We start from the raw sequence: 20123 nt of genomic DNA on the forward strand, positions 1-20123 counted from the left end.
GAAAAATAAAGATAATAAAGTCACACAAACATGTATGAGCACATACTTGGGAGAGAAGATAGGAAAATAGCTATTATGCTCAGTTGGTAACATATATAATCTACAAAATGATGGGCTTAAATCAGCATTAATCTAAATTGATATTATAAGATTAAAAATGTTTTCTGCTTATTTGCTCAATCAACTAATCAAATTGGTTTGTTCTAACAACTTATCTTGGAGAAGGCAATGGCACCCCACTCCAGTACTCTTGTCTGGAAAATCCCATGGATGGAGGAGCCTGGTAGGCTGCAGTCCATGGGGTCGCAAAGAGTCGGACAGGACTGAGCGACTTCACTTTCACTTTTCACTTTCATGCATTGGAGAAGGAAATGGCAACCCACTCCAGTGTTCTTGCCTGGAGAATCCCAGGGACAGAGGAGCCTGGTAGGCTGTCATCTATGGGGTCACACAGAGTCGGACATGACTGAAGCGACTTAGTAGCAGCAGCCGCAGCAACTTATCTTGGATTATTAATTATTAATCACATTAGGCTGTTGTGGGGGGAAACAAGAAAAAACCAAAAGTTCTTTTCCTCAAGCTTTCAGTCTCCTTCACTGAACATTTTTTACATGCTTACCCTGTGCCAGGCACTGTTCCCAAGTCCTGTTGTCCCACTAGACCAAGGAATCCTTGAGGGCAGGAATGTGAGAAAACCATTACGACACAGCAAGGTCAATACTAATCAGAAGGATGGCCTTTGGAAAGCTTCCCAGAAGAGAGATTGATTGAGGTGGTCTTGATTCATGGGTAAATGTTATGTATTTGAGACAACATGGGCCTGAAGACAGTATGCCACTTTTAGAAAACAGCAAGACAATCCACCTGTGGCTCAGCTGGTAAAGAATATGCCTGCAATGTGGGAGACGTGGGTTCGATCCCTAGGTTGAGACGATCCCCTGAAGAAGGGAAAGGCTACCCACTCCAGTCGGGAGACCTGGGTTCGATCCCTAGGTTGGGAAGATCCCCTGAAGAAGGGAAAGGCTACCCACTCCAGTATTCTGGCCTGCAGAATTCCATGGACTGTATAGTCCGTAGAGTCGCAAAGCGTTGGACATGACTGAGCGACTTTCACTTTCACTTTCTAGAGAATCCACAGGTCTTCCTAGGTGGTACAGTGGTAAAGAATCTGTCTGCCAATGCTGGAGGCACTAGAGACAAGAGTTCCCCTTGATCGGGAAGATCCCCAGGAGAGCGCAAAAGTGTTAGTTGCTCAGTCGTGTCCCACTCTTTATGACCCATATGGATTGTAGCCCGCCAGGCTCCTCTGTCTGTGGGATTCTCCAGGCAAGAAAACTGGAGTGGGTAGTCATTTCCATCTCCAGGGGATCTTTTCAACTCAGGGATCGAACCTAGGTCTCTTGCACTGCAGACAGATTCTTTACTGTCTGAGCCACCAGGGGGGCCTGGAGAAGGAAATGGCAACTTACTCCAATATTCTTGCTGGGAAAATCCTATGGACAGACGAGCCTGGTGGTTCACGGGGTCACAAAGAGTTGGACACGACTTAGTGACTAAACGACAACAACAAAGAGACCCCACATGGAACAGTAGTGGCGTCTTCACTACTAAGGAAACAGTAGAGGTAGCTGAAGTGAAGGGCAGGGGCCAGGCACGAAGGAGCGCAAATGCTATGATTTGGAACTGGGACTTTATCCCATCAGTGATGCAGAAATCCTAAGGAACAAATGTACACAGAGAAAAACACAACCAAGAGCATAAGAGAGCAAAAAAATGAAGAACTAAAGATTAAAAGTTCAGTGGGCTCGTCTTGAATAAACAGAAAAATGAGAAGATCACTTGGGGCAGACACAACAGCCATTCCCAACTCCCTTTTCTCTTGTCTCGCTTGCCTCCCACTATAAAGACGAAAATCAGGATAGCAGCTTTCTAGCCTCCTTTAAGCCAAGGTTGGGCACATGTCAAGTGCCCATGAGATTCTGATGAGGGCACTGAGCTTAAGAAAACTGCAAGAGCTTCTCACATACACAAGCACAAAGGAACTGGACAAGCTACTTAAAGATTTTTCTTTCCTAATACAAGGAAAGACTCACCAAGCAAGCTTTGTCTCACTCCTCCACCACTCCCAGCTTTCTTTGAGAAGCCCTTGCAACCTTGTGAATTTTCACACTGCCATGGCTAATTTAAAATCATGACAGAGGTTTGGGCACTATTTCTTAAATTGAGATCAATCTCTTTAAATAAGTCATTCCTGGTTGAAGCGTCTCACCTAGTGAACAGACCACCATTAACCATCTAATTACCAGCATTTATTTCCTGATGTAAGTAAATCAAATTTCACTTTGTTTATCACAAACAGAGTAAGACAAAAAGCTACCAGTCAGATCCATGGGGACTAAAGTCCTATATGGGTTTTTGTTCCGATGGTCAGACGATATAATTTACTGGATGAGCACAAGATGGAAAGTCAGTTAGATGAGCAGTTAGACTACCTACAAAATGAGTATGCCAACTCGAAGTCAGGGCCTGGAATAAACACATTCCCTTGGGTTGAAGACATGCTGAACACATGATACCTATGGATAAGGGCCCATGAGCAGTGCAGGGGAATACCATGCTCTTCTCTTGCTGTCTTATGCCTCCCTTTCCATATGATAGTGTTCTGCCTCTGGATAGCAGAGCTCCCAGGACCCATCTCTTTATGTCACACGTACTCACATAGTACATGTGTGTGCTCAGTCCAACTCTGCAACCCCATGGACTGTATGTAGCCTGCCAGGCTCCTCTGTCCATGGAATTCTCCAGGCAAGAATACTGGAGTGGGTTGCCATTTCCTACTCCAGGGGATCTTCCTGACCCAGGGATTGAACCCACATCTCCTGAGTCTCCTGCACTGCAGTCAGATACTTTACCACTGAGTCACCTGGGAAGCATCTCTTTATGGTTAGAGACAATAGGGATTATTAGCCAAGTGGGTCTTGAGCCCCCGGAGCTAACCGGAAATCCATGTCCTCAAAGGGTTCTGGGTCAGAGTGAGACTAACAGCAACTATTTGTCAACTCTAAACTAATGGAATTCTGCCCTTCTAAAGTTGGGATTGGTCCTAAAGATAAGGAGGCTGATTGCCTCCCCCTGAAGGACAGGTGGTGGGGCCCTGAAGGAAGGAAGAAGGACCACTCATTAGGAGAGGAGGTGGGATCCGATAGTTCCATTACTATTGGTAAAATAAAGTTTTGAATCTCTTAAATTTACTCACTCCCGATTGTCCTCCAGCTACTCAAAGACCCAATGCAGAGATTTTGCCAAAAAGAGCTACAAAAATGAGGGATTTTTCTGTGCTTAAATTTTAATGAGGGCCCCTTAGAAGTAACCTTAACCTCCTCTCTCCCCTCAAAAATGGATTCCAATGTATTAGACCCCTGGGGAGATATTAAGACAGAGCTTAATTAAAAACAGAAACTATTAGCTATTTAGCTCTAGACCAGTTCATTTTATATACTATCTAAAAAGGTCAGTGAGCACTATGTTAATAACAGTGAGTAACAAAGTCATACTAAACTAATACCACCCCACATTTATAAATCCATTTTGTAATACCCTTCTTGTATTGTTACATGCTTTATTGTTTACTTTTTCCGTGATTGCTAATTGTTGCATAGTTCCCTGTTGGGGGTTGGAATCCCTTAATACATCTCTAGGAGATTCTTGGTTTCTCAGCATCTGAAATGACAACAGAGCTAAAAACAGGAGGAAATTCAGCATCAAACCCCTGCTGGTGTGATTCCATATAGCTTCCTTGGAATGGTAACATTGTGTTTATCCATTTGCACATCAACTCCAACCTGGGCAGGAATATCAAGTGCTTTCCATAGCTGCTCTCCTCTTTGTTTTTCTGAACGTGAGGCATGCCTTTGGTGCATGCTGATGAGCCCATATCCTCTCATTGAGGAATTGTATTCATCATTGAACTTTAATCTGTCTGAAACACAGATATTTTTTGATGTGAATATTTGAGGGCAGGTGTAAAGTTTGCTATCAATAAAACAAATGACAAATCAATACAAGATTTTATTTAGAACTAATGTATTTTTAATAAGTTTACTTTGACAAGTATATAGTATGCACTCATCACTGATTCTGATGAATGCATTGATCAGCAAATGAGATGCTGGCATGTAGAATGCATTAGCTCAGGCATTCTATTTCAAGGGCTTGAATTTTGACAATCAGAATCTAATCATTTAAATGCCTTGTAATTGTCAAGGTCTGATCCACAAATATGATACATGCCTGAAAATAAGCATTCTAAAAAGAGCACGGCATAAAATCTCAATAAACTGGTAGCTTCTAACTGTAGGAAAAGAATCCAACAAGAGAGAAGCACTAAACAAGATGGATTGAAACATGGATCCAAGTTCTGGAACAATATCACTGTAAACAGGAACAAAAGGTTCACTTTAGTGAGGGCTTCCCTGGTGCCTCAGACGGTAAAGAAGCCACCTGCAACGCGGGAGACCTGGGTTCGATCCCTGGGTTGGGGAGTTCCCCTGGAGGAGGGCATAGCAACCCACTCCTGTTTTCTTGCCTGGAGAATCCCCATGGACAGAGAAGCCTGGCAGGCTACAGTCCAGGCTACTGACCCTTTGAGGTCGCAAAAAGGTCAGACATGACTGAGCGACCAAACACAACACAGCACAATGCCCACAGCTGCAGCCATTAGGGCCAGAACATTGTAACACTGTCGTAGATACTCAAGGCCGATACTGAATGGTCTGGGTAGATTCAAGCCGTGGCCACAAGAACTGCAGTTCTTGGTACATCACGTGCAAGAAAGAATCCTTTGACTTATGACTGCAGCAGCAGTGAGCAGAATCTAGATCTGGCATGTGCTCAAAAAGACCCATCCTATCATTAACATGACACCCTGGTTTTTCCAGTGGTCATGTATGGATGTGAGAGTTGGACTGTGAAGAAAGCTGAGCGCCGAAAAATTGATGCTTTTGAACTGTGGTGTTGGAGAAGACTCTTGAGAGTCCCTTGGACTGTGAAGAGATCCAACCAGTCCATCCTAAAGGAGATCAGTCCTGGGTGTTCATTGGAAGGACTGACGATGAAGCTGAAACTCCAGTACTTTGACCACCTCATGCGAAGAGTTGACTCATTGGAAAAGACCCTGATGCTGGGAGGGACTGGGGGCAGGAGGAGAAGGGGACAACAGAGGATGAGGATGGCTGGATGGCATCACCGACTCGATGGGCATGAGTTTGAGTAAACTCCGGGAGTTGGTGATGGACAGGGAGGCCTGGTGTGCTGCGATTCATGGGGCCACAAAGGGTCAGACACGACTGAGTGACTGAACTGAACTGAACTGGGATCCTGATTGCCTATGGCCTGACATGCGTCATTGCTTTCAGGATCTAGGACTGACTTTGAAAGAGTGCTCACATTTCTAAATATTTTAAGAATTATCTGAAATAGTCTAGGACCTCTAGCTTAAATGGGTACCTTATTTGTACAAACAACCTGGAGCTGCATTGGACAGAAATGCTAAAGGAATAAAAGATAAGCTTGAAAAAGAGGTGCCCCACCCCCACCCCATGTTAAAAATATATATCACATATTGAGAGTTCCTCATATAGTTTAGATAAAAATCCTTTTTGACAAAATTCAAAAGCTGTTTCTAAAATTCTCACGAAAATACAAAGGACCTAGGATAACCAAAACAACTTTGAAAAACACCAAGGTTATAGGACTAACATGAACTGATTTTAAGTTTATTTAAAAGCTATAGTAAGTAAGAAAGTATGCCAATATGTCAACATAGAAAATTAAATGGATGGAATAAAGAATCCAGAAACAGACTCCCATATTTATGACCATTTGGTTTTTTGTTTTGTTTGTTTATCAAAACTAGTGCAAGAAAAAAATCAGATATTCATATGCAAAGAGGAAAAACTTGACATGACTCACATCACATCTAAAAATTATTTAAACCATGGATTATACATTCAAATATAAAACCCCAAATTATTCAACTTCTAGAGGAAAATCTTATTGATTTTAGGTTAGGCAAATATTTTTAAATTAGGACTGAAAAAGAAAAAATTGATTGAATAGACTTCATCAAAACTGAAATGTTTGCTAAAATTTTACTATTCTAAAGGTACTGTTAAGAAAATGAAAAGGCTGACTACAGATTGTGAGAAAATATTTGCAGAACATATATCTGATAAAGGACTTGTATGCAGACTATATTAAAAATTCCTATAACTCCGTAAGAAAAGCAAACAATCCAATAAAAAAGGCAGAAGATATTAAAGAAGACATAAGGAAGACAAATAAGCACATGAAAATTTTCAACATCATTAGTCATTAGAAAAACAGTCATTAAAACTACTGGGTACCCACAAGAATGACTAAAATAAAGAAAAATTTATAAAGACAGAAGTTGCCAAGTGTTGGTGAAGATGTCTAACAACTAGATTCTTATGCATGGCTTGTGAGGATGCAGAACAGAACTGCCACTTTGGAAAATAAGTTGGTAGTTTTTTATCAATTTAAATACACACATACAATATGACCCAGCAATTCCATTCCTAAGTCCTTATCAAAAAGAAATGAAAACATGCCCATGCAAAGAACTGTACTCAAGTTCAGAGCTGCTTTATTCACACTGCTACTGCTAAGTCACTTCAGTCGTGTCCGACTCTGTGCGACCCCATAGATGGCAGCCTACCAGGCTCCCCCGTCCCTGGGATTCTCCAGGCAAGAACACTGCAGTGGGTTGCCATGTCCTTCTCCAATGCATGAAAGTGAAGTCGCTCAGTCATGTCTGACTCTTAGCAACCCCATGGACTGCAGCCTACCAGGCTCCTCTGTCCATGGGATCTTCCAGGCAAGAGTACTGGAGTTGGGTGCCATTGCCTTCTCTATTATTCACACTGGTAATTGTCAAAAGCTGGAACAAACTCAACACTCATCAATTAATGAAGGGATAAACTATTAGTGGTACATCCTTACGATGAAATATGATTCAACAATAGCACAGATGTTCTCAAGAGGCTTATGTTATGCAAGAGAATCTAGACACAAAAGACTGTATAGTCCCTTTAGGTGAAATTCTAGAAAAGTCAGACAAAAGGATAAAAAATGATATGTACATGCTGTAATGATTTTTTAATATATACAGGAAGTCAAGAGATATAATATATAAAAATGTTGACAGGGATTGTCCATGAGTGGTGTTGGTGATATTTTTTAAGTTATTTTCAATAATTTTCAAAATTATATTAGAATGTAGTACTTTCATAATATGACCTTTAAGTGTACAGAAAGGTAAGCAAACAACACATACAAATACCTGTCCAAGGAAGGGACTGCTAGCAAATTTATCATGATAGGTAATTTGTTCCACTCTATTACATCTACCTGTTTAGTTTATGTTTTTCTTATTATCAAACAGCCTTTCAAAAAGCTTTCCTCACCTTACAAGTAAAGGTCCAAATAGCTCAGTTTCCACAAAATGCAAGTCATTTCAGCAAGACAGCAAGGGCTGGGAATACTACCTGGGCAGGTAATTCCACGACTGAATATCAGTACTGCTCAGGAAATGAACCTTTCTCATTAGCTTCTTCAAATGCTACCTTCAGTTTGACACAAAGATGTGTAAAAAAAAAAAAAAAAAAAAATGTGTGACAACCAGCTTATTGGCGTAGTTTTAATATGAGTTAAAGGTAGAAAACTATAGAAGTCATTTTCTTGAAAGTAATTGCAAAACAAGACATTATCTGTTATCAAAGCGTAGGAAATGTGTTGAAAAACCTACAAAGAAAACTGATGCTGGGGGAAATTTTAAGTACATTTCATACTGACAACTCAAAATATGAGAAGAATGCCTGGTGTATGTTTGGGGGAATGTTCGTGCAAGATAAAGGACTTTGAATATAAACAAGTACCTAGAAAACATTTTCGAATTACTGAAAGGATATCTGTTCTTTTAAAAATGTATGGATTTGTGAAGTAACTACCAGTTAATACCAGAGGGGATATAGTTACTGAGCCGAGCTACAAAACTACACATTTCTCCCCCAAATACTCTACTTTTACTGACAAAAATACAAAATGACAAAAGTAAAACAAATTTTGCAATGAAAAATACCCTGTATGAAATCAGACTCCATCACCAAATATTATGCATTATGTAACATTCATTTGAATCACCACTTAAAATATAAGCAATTGTTTCACTGAAGAGACAATAACATTTGATGAATTCTTAGTCAAAACCAATAGCTATTCTACAAAATTGACATTTTGTATTAATTTATGAAGTACTTACACTCAGAAATGATACTTTTTATCCGACTTGACCCAGAAATATTAAATTGTAGGATTGGCTTTTCTTACTACCTCTTCCTAAACCCATACCAAAAATATTTAAATTAAGCAGCAATGTGGACACTTTTTTAAAAACCTAGACAGCATATTAAAAAGCAGAGACGTTACTTTGCCAACAAAGATCCGTCTAGTCAAAGCTGTGGTTTTTCCAGTAGTCACGTATGGATGGGAGAGTTGGACTATGAAGAAAACTGAGCACCAAAGAATTGATGCTTTTGAACTCTGGTGTTGAAGAAGGCTCTTGAGAGTCCCTTGGACTGCAAGGAGATCCAACCAGTCCATCCTAAAGGAGATCAGTCCTGGGTGTTCACTGGAAGGACTGATGCTGAAGCTGAAACTCCAGTACTTTGGCCACCTGATGGGAAGGACTGACTCATTGGAGAAGACCCTGATGCTGGAAAAGATTGAAGGCAGGAGGAAAAGGGGACGACAGAGGATGAGATGGTTGGATGGCATCAACGACTCGATGGACATGAGTTTGAGTAAATTCTGGGAGTTGGTGATGTACAAGAAAACCTGGGGTGCTGCAGACCACGGGGCAGCAAAGAGTCGGACACGACTGAGAGACTAAACTAAACTGAACTGTGGGATAAATTAACTCTTTCAGACTAAGTTACCATCAATATCAGAGGAAATACTCTTGCCAAACATTCCTTGGTATTATTACTCTATATTATACAGTACATTTGTCACATTATTTACAGTTCTCTATTATATGCATTACTCATTCTATTTACTGTCACATGTTGTCCTTCTAGGACATGTCCATTTGCTTCATTTGAAATTAATACTTGCTCCACATCCAAAAGCTCCTGGAGAAGAGTGGCCAGTTTTAAATTATCTTTATTTTCCTGGGGCCCAGGACAGAATCCTGTAGGAGATTCAGTCGCTTTGAGCTGAAAACCATTAAGCACTAATGCTTAAAAAGAATTTTCCTCACCTTAGGACACAGTCTAATAATCTTGGGAGAGTCTCAGGTGTGAGGCAATATTAAAGTGCAAGGCTGTCTGCACAGGTAATTAATAGAAGGCAAGCAGGAGCCGGCTGGTTCCCTGAGAAAGTTCAATCGGGGCGTCTTTCAAGGGGCAAAACCAGACACCAGGTACAGTATGAAATGACCTTTCTTCCTGTCCCAGCTCAAGGTAAACGGAATTAAGAAGCATGAGACTTCTACATGGCCATGCCCAGGCTCTGATCTGGCTCATTATTAACCAGGCGCCTCAGGCACCTCCGTCTACCTCGCCTAGCCTCCTTTTACCCTTCCGTAATTTTGAAATAACCTCAGAGGTCTTAACAAAGCAATATAAGCAAAACACTCAATCGATGACAGTTATTATTATTACCTCTCTGTAGCCGGTTGGCGGAGGAAAGCTGAACGAATGGTTTGTTTAACCTCAGACTGGTCAGCAGATGGTTCTGGGAATGAAGGAAGCAAAGAACCTCTCTTGGGCTGGAAGATGGCCGAACCAATGGCAAGGACGTCTGGATTACTTTCACCTGGTGAATCTGTTCATTTCAGTTCAGTGGCTCAGTCGTGTCCAACTCTTTGTGACCCCATGGACTGCAGCTTCCTGTCCAGGCTTCCCTGTCCATCACCAACTCCTGGAGCTGTAGGACACAACAAACCTATCAAGGGCTTACTGTTACCAAAGGCACGTTCAGGTGTCTGATGCACAGTGAGGCCAAACAAACCAAAACGGAGTTGGAGCAGAGAAAGGTTTACTGCAGGGCCACAAACTCCCAGAAGGGTGTCAGCAAAGCACTTTTAAAGACAAGGTGAGAGAGAGGTGTGGTTAATTGTTGCAAACTTTTCTGTATAAGAATCCTTTGATCTTGCAGCTGTCCAAAGTCAGGTCACGATGTTCCTGTAAACCTTGAACAAGACAAATGTTATTCACTGTTCTGCCACTTTCTATCTCTATAGGGACCCTTAAAGGTCGGAGCCCTGGGGATACCTTATCCTGTACATTTCAGGCTATAAGGAACATTCTCTTACAAAAGGTGCAGAGCCTGCTTGCCTAAGACAAGGCAACAAGAGCCGGAAGGTTAGAAGAAAAGGAATAGATCCAATATGGAGTCAGATTTGTTCTTCCCTGTGTGAGTTAGTCACTCAGTCATGTCCAATTCTTTGCAGCCCCATGGATGGTAGCCTGCCACACTCCTCCACCAATGGGGTTCTCCAGGCAAGAATCCTAGAGTGGGTAACCATTCCCTTCTCCAAGGGTCTTCCTGACTCAGGGGTCGAACCCGGGTCTCCTGCATTGCAGGCGGATTCTTTACCATCTGAGTCACCAGGCTAGTCCCTTTGTTCTTCCCTCTTGTGTTACTACTCACAAGAGTTTTTCCCCCTGCCCACTGGAAGGAGGGTCAGTTTTCCTGAGTTGGTGGACATTCTGTAGCCTCCTCTTCCAGCAGATTCAGGAGGACGTGAGCCCCAGAGGCACCAGTCCAGGTTCAGCTCCAGCTGCAGTGACCCTGAGCCTTTCCCCAAAAGTCTGATGGTTATAGGGTGGTAGATCACCTCCAGGCTCCCAGTGAAGCTATACCTAGCTCAGGAATTGGAGTTAAATATGGATATTTCAGGGAGATGGGCTGGTAAAGGCAAAGAGGTATAAGTCCCTGTATTGAAGTCATTCTGCGATGTGTAACAAGCAGGACAGATGTGGCCCAAAGCTTCCAGCTTCCAAGCTTGAAATTTGGTGTCTCTCAACTTCTTTAATCCTCAGTTTCCTCAACCAGGCACATTTTCCATTATACCCTTGCCTTGCCTGCCTCAAAATACTATGTGATAATCAGGTAAACGAAAAGACTCACAAAACTGTATTTTGGAAATATGAGTGTTCATTTTTTCCTTAAGTCCTTACTCAAGAAATAGTCAAGAGATGTATCTCTCCACCTCCTTGAGGATCTTGCACTGGACTCAGCTCATCTGGAAAACGGGAATGACAATGCCATCTCGAGAGATTTTGTGGGAGCCATGAAAATGCAAATACTCTCACAGCCTTCTGTAAAGTCCTAGGTCAGCCAAACTGTACCTTAATTAATTAAATGTTTCTCCCAAGATAATACCTTAAGTTTATGTCTGAGGCATACAGAAAAGAAGCAGAAATGTTTCTGTTGCCATATAGAAAAGCAGAATGGGAGCTGCTATCTCTCTCCCTGGTCCCACTGGACTACATCTTTGGGTTATTTTTTTTTTCCCCTCTATTTCCATACATGCTTTATTTTTGGTTGGCGTGAACACCCCAAAGTTTTGCCATTCTATTCTCCCTCCTTTTTCATTTGGCTGTTTTATTCCTAACAGATCCTCTATACTCCATTATACCCCATATTTTAGGATTAGAAAGACAAAACATTTCTCTAGGGGACCAAGCTGTGTGCTCAGCTTGTCTGGCCCTGATCCCTCCCAGGTCTGCTCTGGATGTGTTTGCTCAGAGGTGGCGGAGGCGTCATTAAGTTCCCGGTTCCCTTGGAGATTAGGGTTGCAGGTTCGCCCAGGGTGCATTCAGCTCACATATTCTTTCAATCTGTGTAAAAATTAAAATGCAGCAGCTGTGATGCCTGCAAATCTCCGTGCAAGAATGGTCTGCCTGTGCTGACCGAGGAAATCAAGTCCATTAGGACCACCAGGGCTCGTCCTCACTTCCAAGAAGAGAAGACTCATAAATACTAGCCTGCTGTAAACAGCAAGCAAATTGTTTTTATTTTTATTTTTTGGCTGCGCTGCTTGACATGCTGGATCTTAGTTTCCCAATCAGGGATGGAACCCATACCCGCTGCATTGGAAGCCCAGAATCTTAACCACTGGACCACCAGGGAAGTCCCAGGCAAACTTTTTAAAAAATGTATTCCCTCTGGCTTTTTAATCTTTGGCTTTTGAATATGAGCAAAGTAATATGTTCTCTGACATCAGAAGAATGAAATCAAGGCTCTGAGAAATGAGTAGATCAGGATGTGAATAGAACAAAATATTCCAAACCTTATCAGAAAATCCTGGACCATCCCACTCTATTTCTTCTCATATCCAACATCCCCAAACCATGTATTCTTTCCAATGATACAAAAATTTTAAAGATCATTTAAAAGATGCTTAGACATTTACCATCATATAGGGTATGAATATTAAAACTTTAATTTATATCTAATTAAATCCCAGTGCTTGATGGGGAGGCAGCATAGCACAGCTGTTTAGACTGGTTACAGTACTTTAATCTTTCTGAGGTGGTGGTATTTGATGAGGGGGATACAATGGTGATAATCTGAGTAATTCTTTTGCTGTATCATTCCATGAACTGCCTTGTGCCAATTCAGAGAACACATCCTTAAGCTCCTATTCTTCTGGAATCACTTCTAGCACCAAAATCTGCTTCAGTCAGTGTTTAATCAAGAACCAGTGGGAGGTAGATGGTAACTAAATAGACAGGTAGGTGAAAGATGGTAGATAGGTAGATAATTTATTACAGAACATTGGTTTACATCTGTGAGGCTAAGTCAGTAAGAAATTCAAAGCCCAGGCCATCAGGAAGCATCCTGAATAAAATGAATCTCCATGGGCACAACCCAGTGCTGTCATCCTGGGTCCCAATTTCTTTTCTCTGAAAGGGAAACCTCAGTCCTGATTTTAAGTCCCTCCAACTGATGCAGTCAGGCCCATCCAGATTATCCATGCAATCTCCCTCACTTAAGGTCCAGCAGTTATAGGGACTGGTTATACAAAATTCACAGCATTGGTATTTGATTGAATCACTAGTCAAGCATAGGAGGGACTAGCCTACTGGACTTTAGTCAAGTTGACACATGAAAACATTATCACAAATATTTTAAAAATCCAATATGTAGGTATAAACCCTGAAAAACAAAATTTACAAGACCTCTGCATTGAAAAACTACAAAATTACAAGGAGAGCTATGTTATAAGATGTAAATGAATGGAGAGTTATACCATGTCCATAAATTGAATGGTTCAATATTAGAAAGCTAATAATGCTCTCCAAATTTAGCAATAGATAAATACAATCATATGTAAGTCCCCAGCAGACCCATATATATATCCATATATACATAATGTAACACATGCACATATATATATACAAATTGACAAATGAATTTTGGCAAGAAGGCAAAATCACTACAACGGTTCTGAGCAACAACAAAAAGCTGGATAATTTGCACTCTAGATATCAAGACTTATTATAAAGCTATATTCATTAAAATAGGTATAAATTGCCATTAAAAATATCAAGAGAACAGAATAGAATGCAGAAAGTGAAATATACACATGAGGTCATTTGATTTAGGACGAAGGGGCCACTCATTGTAATGCATTGGGGAAATGACAGAATTTTCTACAAACGGTTCTGGGTCAACTGGATAACCATGGAAAAAAGTAAATCTTTATTCTCACCTCATATATACACACACAAGAATCTGTCCCAGAGGGACTGTAGATTTAAACATGAAAGGTAAAACAATAAGCTTTTAAGAGAAAATACACGAGAATGTCTTCATGACCTTGGAGTAGGCAAACATTTCGTAAGTAGGACACGATGAGCACTAACTGTAAAAGTAGGTTTATTTTTACATTTGTATACGCCAAATTTAAAAATTTATGTTCATCAAAGGGCACCATTAAGAACAGAAGAGATACAGAAATAGACTCACATCTATGGAGTCAATTGATTTGGGCAAATATGCCAAGAAAATTCAATGGGGAAAGGAAAATGTTTTCAACAAACGGTACTGAAATCAATGAATCACCACATGAAAAAAAAAAATAAAAGCCTCAAGATGTATCATAGACCAGATGATAAAGGTCTAGATCTTGACCTGAGCACTGATTATAGGGTCGGATACCTTTCGTGAAAATATTTCAAGCCATACACTACACACCCATGTGTACACTACCCTTCTATCAATATACATGTGTATACACAGATAGACTGTATATTTTACTTGAAGCCCTAACTTACGTGCTATTATTATGAACTATCTCTAATCTACACTGTAGTTTCACGAGGCCAGAAGAAATCTTCTCTACCTTTAATTTCAGTAGTTTTTATCGGTGTGGTAGGCATTTGGATTGCCATAGCAAAAGATACCACAGGCTGGTGATTTGTAACAACAGAAACTTATTTCTCATGGTTCTGGAAGCTGGAGGTCTAAGATCAGGGTGCTGCATGGCTGGGTTCAAGCGAAGACTTGCTGAGTTGCAGGTTGCTGACTTCTTGCTGTGTCCTCACATGGTTGGGGGTGGGGGGAATGAGGGAGTTATTCGGGGGCTCCACCCTCTCAACCTCATCATCTCCCAAAGGCCCCACCTCCTGACACTATCCCTTAGGCATTAAATGGTTTTCAACATAGAAATTGAGGAAGAAAAAAAAAAATCTATAACAATTTGTGAGTCCTTTATGGGACAAGCTACTTTCTTCCCTGTAGTAATAGTATCAGGTACAGATGTTATTTCCTCTACTAGATTGCAAAAGAATCTATCAAAGGAGCTAACCGTGTCTGGGCCATAGCAAGTACTCAGTAATTACACGTAGAGGAAGTGAATGAAACTTCCCTTTGGTTTTAAAACAAGCCCAAAATCCTTTGGATTTTGAAACTTTGAATGTGTTGCCTATCTCCCAACCAAAAAAATAAAAACAAAAAACAAAACTCTTCCGCCCCATACCTCTACATCATTTTTAAGCCAACTGAGAAATCAAAATGGAAATCTAAAAATAAATAGAGGCTTCCCTGGTGGCTCAGACCTAAATAGTAGTGAGCACTCTCCAGATATGTCGGATGCAACTGAAGCAGTACTTGTAGGGAACTCCAGAACCATAAATGCATCTTTTAACAAAGAACAATGGCTGCAAATGGATGAGCATTTCACAGGAGGTCATGGAAGAGAGAGGGGTCTCAGATGTTTGTTGAATCTGTCCCTTAACTGCTGTTTTTAAAAACAGTAATAAATAAACTTTGTTCTAAAGGAAAAAAAAAAAAAAAGCCTACAGTCTCAGTGTTTTTTTTTTTTTTAAGTCATCATTATAGCATCGAAACTTTTAGGATTAAATGAACTGCTGACAATGCATGGTGTGAATTAATTTTAGGCATAAATTCCACAAAAGGTAATTCTTATTCATAATACACATAGACTTCCCTGGTGGCTCAGATGGTAAAGCGTCTGCCTACAATGCGGGAGACCTGGGTTCGATCCCTGGGTTGGGAAGATCCCCTGGAGAAGGAAATGGCAAACCACTCCAGTACTCTTGCCTGGAAAATCCCATGGACACAGTCCACAGGGTCGCAGAGTCGGACACGACTACACTTTCACTTTCACTTTCAGTCTCTATCAGTGTGGAAGAGAGACAAGCACTATAGTCCAGTGGTTGACTCATTCCCCAGGTACCTGGACTAGAAGCTTGCAGCATACCCGCATTAAACCGTGATTATTTGTTTACTTTCTACAAAGTCAGACACGACTGAGGGACTGAGCACACACAACTTCCTCCTGATACACTGGGCCCCTCAAGGACAGACCCCCCATCTTATCCACCTTTGTATATACCACACGCATTCCATTTCTTTACTTTGGGTTTCGAAATGGCTTCCCTTGTGGCTCAGCTGGTAAAGAATCTGCCTGCAATGTGGGAGACCTGGGTTTGATCCCTGGATTGGGAATATACCCTGGAGAAAGGAAAGTCTACCCACTCCAGTATTCTGGCCTGGAGAATTCCATGGAGAGTCCATGGGGTCTCAAAGAGTCGGACATGACTGAGCGACTTTCACGTTCACAAATTATATATAAACCTAGATTTTTTTTTTATAGACAAACTAACGGAATGATCTGGAATCAAGAGAACTTCACTTTATTTATGTTTTAAAAGATTTCTTTGTTGTGGACCATTCTTAGTCTTTATTGAATCTGCTATAATATTGCTTCCGCTTTATATTTTGGTATTTTGGCCATGAGGCATGTAGGATCTTAGCTCCCCAACCAGGGATCAAGTCTGAATCTGCCACATTGGAAGATGAAGTCTTAACAACTGGACCCCTAAGGAAATCCCTAGAGAGCTTCATTTTAAGCCTACTCTTGCTTTGAACTCAGGTACTGCCAGAAAAAAGTAAGAAATTTCTTTTTATTCCTTCTTTATTTCCTCCCTTTCTATTGTCAACAGTAGCAATAATAATAAATTGCTTTGTAAGTTGTAGACAATTTCTATGTGTAATGGGGCTTCCCTGGTGGCTCAGAGGTTAAAGCATCTGCCTGCAATGCGGGAGACCTGGGTTCGATCCCTGGGTTGGGAAGATCCCCTGGAGAAGGAAATGGCAACCCACTCCAGTATTCTTGCCTGGAAAATCCCATGGACAGAGGAGCCTGGTGGGCTATGCTCCACGGGGTAACAGAGTTGGACACGACTGAGCGACTTGACTTTCTATGTGTAATCGTCTTCATATCAATATACTTTCTCTACTTATCACACACTAGATTCCACATTGGCACATGCTATCACAAAAGTGACATCTCTTTGGGGGATATATGTATCCTTCAACTCTTCTGTGTCCTGGTATTGTTGTTGCCCTTGCTGTTTAGACACGAAGCCATGTCTGACTTTTTGCAACCCCATGGACTATAGCTAGTCAGGCTCCTCTGTCCATGGGATACCCCAGTCAAGAATACTGCAGTGGGTTGCCATTTTCTTCTCCAGAGGATCTTCCCAACCCAGGAATCAAACCCGCATCTCCTTCATGGGCAGGTGGATTCCTTACTCCTGAGCCACCAGGGAAACCTGTGTCCTTGCAATCCCACGGACTGCAGCACATCAGGCTTCCCTGTCATTCACTATCTCCCAGAATTTGCTCAAACTCATGGTATGTTTGAATATACTCACAATCATCAAGCATTAAACGGCCCCAGATAAGTGTCACGCCCATCATTAACCCTGCCTCCTTTGATTATTAATCTCTCTAAATATTACTGAGCAACTAACACTAAATATTTCAGGATTGCAAATACACTTTCTTGCAAATGAATTCCAGTTGACTGACAGGGATGTCTTGAGGTCCTCTATTGAGAAAGAATCTGAGGTTATCTTCACTCTTAGCAATAAAATTAGTAAAGGAGATTGGACAAGTGGTACACATGCTGTATATTTGCCATTCCTTTTCTATGGCCTTTAATTATTTAATCCCAAAGTGAAAAGTGACATAGGCACTCATTTCCTCATTAGTTCCTCATTCAAGATATACTTTGGAAACTGACTTTGGAAATTATATTAGGCTCCTAATAGCCAATATAATTAGAGATTTATTTTTTCTTTTTAAGTTAAATTTTATTGGAGCATAGTTGAGTTACAACGCTGTGTTATTTCTACCGGACAGCAAAATGAATCAGCCGTAACATATACCTATGCATGTGTACTTGGTAAGTGGCTTCGGTCACGTCCAACTCTTGGCGACCCTTATGGACTGTTGCCCGCCAGGCTCCTCTCTCCATGGGATTCTCCAGGCAAGAAGACGGGGGCGGGTTGCCATGCCCTCCTCCAGGGGATCTTCCCGACCCAGGGATCGAACTGGTTGTCTCTGACCTCTCCTGTATTGGCAGGTGGGTTCTCTACCACTAGCACCACCATATGTCCACTCTCTTTTGGACTCCTTCACATTCAGATCACCACAGTGCATTAAGGAGAGTTCCCTGTGCCATACAGTATGCTCTCATTAGCCATCTACTTTATACATAATATCAATAGAATTAGCTAAATGTTCTAGAACATTTCCTCATAAGGCCTTATGGACAAGAAATTCTCCTTATGGTTTGTACCATTATTTTAACAATGCTGATTAATGATATTACATAACACTTTGCTTAAAAAATAGTACTGTCTTTTAAACATTATGACAACTCACCCACCTTATGTAACTTTCCTGCTCATTGCAGAGACATGTTCCTATACCCATTTGACAAATGAGAAACTGAGTCATAACAGAGCATAATGTAGCAAACCAGAGAGCTGAACCTGCATTTCTCTAGCCACAGAAAAGGAAAGGAAAGTGAAGTCACTCAGTCGTGTCCGACTCTTTGTGACCCCATGGACCATAACCAGGCTCCTCTGTCCATGGATTTTCCAGGCAAGAGTACTAGAGTGGGCTGCCATTTCCTTCTCCAGGGAATCTTCCCGACCCAGCGATCAAACCTGGGTCTCCCGCATTGCAGGCAGACGCTTTACCATCTGAGCCACCAGGGAAGCCATAGAACATTAGATAAGAAAAATAATGTCCTGATAATTATTTGAGTATCTTCTAAAATAAGGTTTTGTTTTTCCAGGAGAAGTCCCTTTCATGAACTTTTTTGCTCACTCACTGCATGCTTAGACTTTGCTTAGTATAAAAAGTCTAGCATTCAAACACAGGCAGGGAGTAAATTCAAATAAAATTGAGAAGTTGGGACTAGACTTGTAATTGTCTCCCAGAAATACAAAGCTTAAGTAGTTGTATTTTCTTCTCTCCTTCTCTTCAAGCTGAGTTTACTTTTTGATACAGGTGTCCGACCAGCATACACACCTGTTGCTCACTCTTCATAGTATATCAGTAAGAGACTGTCTATTACAAGTAAAGAGAGAAAGAAAACTTATACAGAAATCACATAAGAATGTAGCTTGCTGTTGCTGTTCTTTCTCTCTCTCTTTTGTCTCATTTCTTTGTGGCATGGCAGCCACAGGCACTAGGAATGTCTTGAGAGAAAAGTTTGTGGTTCCCTGTGACCCACAGTTAGGAGGCATGTTGTATAGATGGATGAAACCCTAAGATTGGAGTCATTTATTTTGAAAACCTGGTACATTTTACCAGCTGAGCATTGGCTATTGCTCCCTGAAACCAAATACATTTTCATTCTCTAATTCTACTTTCCATGCAACTTTCCATGAAAAGAAATAACAAGAAACCATATTTCTTGGAGCCACATCAAGCTCTCAGGAGTGACTATCTAGCTAGGTAAAGGCTAGTCCTACATCCTTAGGATCAAATGACACCTCTAATCTAAATCAAGACCAATTTTGACTTGTAAATTACAGGGTTCTAAATATTATTTTAGGTCCTGTCTTCAGATTCACTCCTTTCAATTAAATAACTTTTCCCCAATGTTGAGATTTTTAAAATATCACCCAGTTATTTCCTAGTAAAGCACTTTCTCCTGTTTCTTAAAGAATTTGTTAACTCTTGAAATTGTCACTCCACCAAACATTTGTGAGTGTAATTAATTCATTTTCTTGATTTCATAGGTGTGATATCACATGTACAAATTATAATATATAGATCTACTTCCTGGCAGGGAGCACCACGTGTTTAGCACAGTGATCTATTACACCACACACACATCATTCGTTAGCACTAATGGACATTGTGTGCATAGACCCCACTCATTAACTGGAAAATTAAACCCCCTTGTGCAGAAATAAATCACACCCCCAGGTACAGAAAAGCATTATTTCTATCTTTACATTTGCATTCCAGTGCTTGTCTAATAAATGCAATTGGACTGTTCTATAATATCTTTTATTGTAGCAAAGACTTGGCCTTGCTGGGAACAAATTCCACATGCTGAAGTCTGTCCATTTTAATTCTAACAGCATTAGAAGCATCACTATCCTACAATATTACTATATTACTATCACTATATTACTCGGTCACTAATATTTCATGTCAAAAGACACACAATCAAAGTGGAGGACTGTTTTGCAGGCTGA

Source organism: Cervus canadensis, chromosome 28, assembly GCF_019320065.1.
Source record: "Cervus canadensis isolate Bull #8, Minnesota chromosome 28, ASM1932006v1, whole genome shotgun sequence".
Classification (NCBI taxonomy): domain Eukaryota; kingdom Metazoa; phylum Chordata; class Mammalia; order Artiodactyla; family Cervidae; genus Cervus; species Cervus canadensis.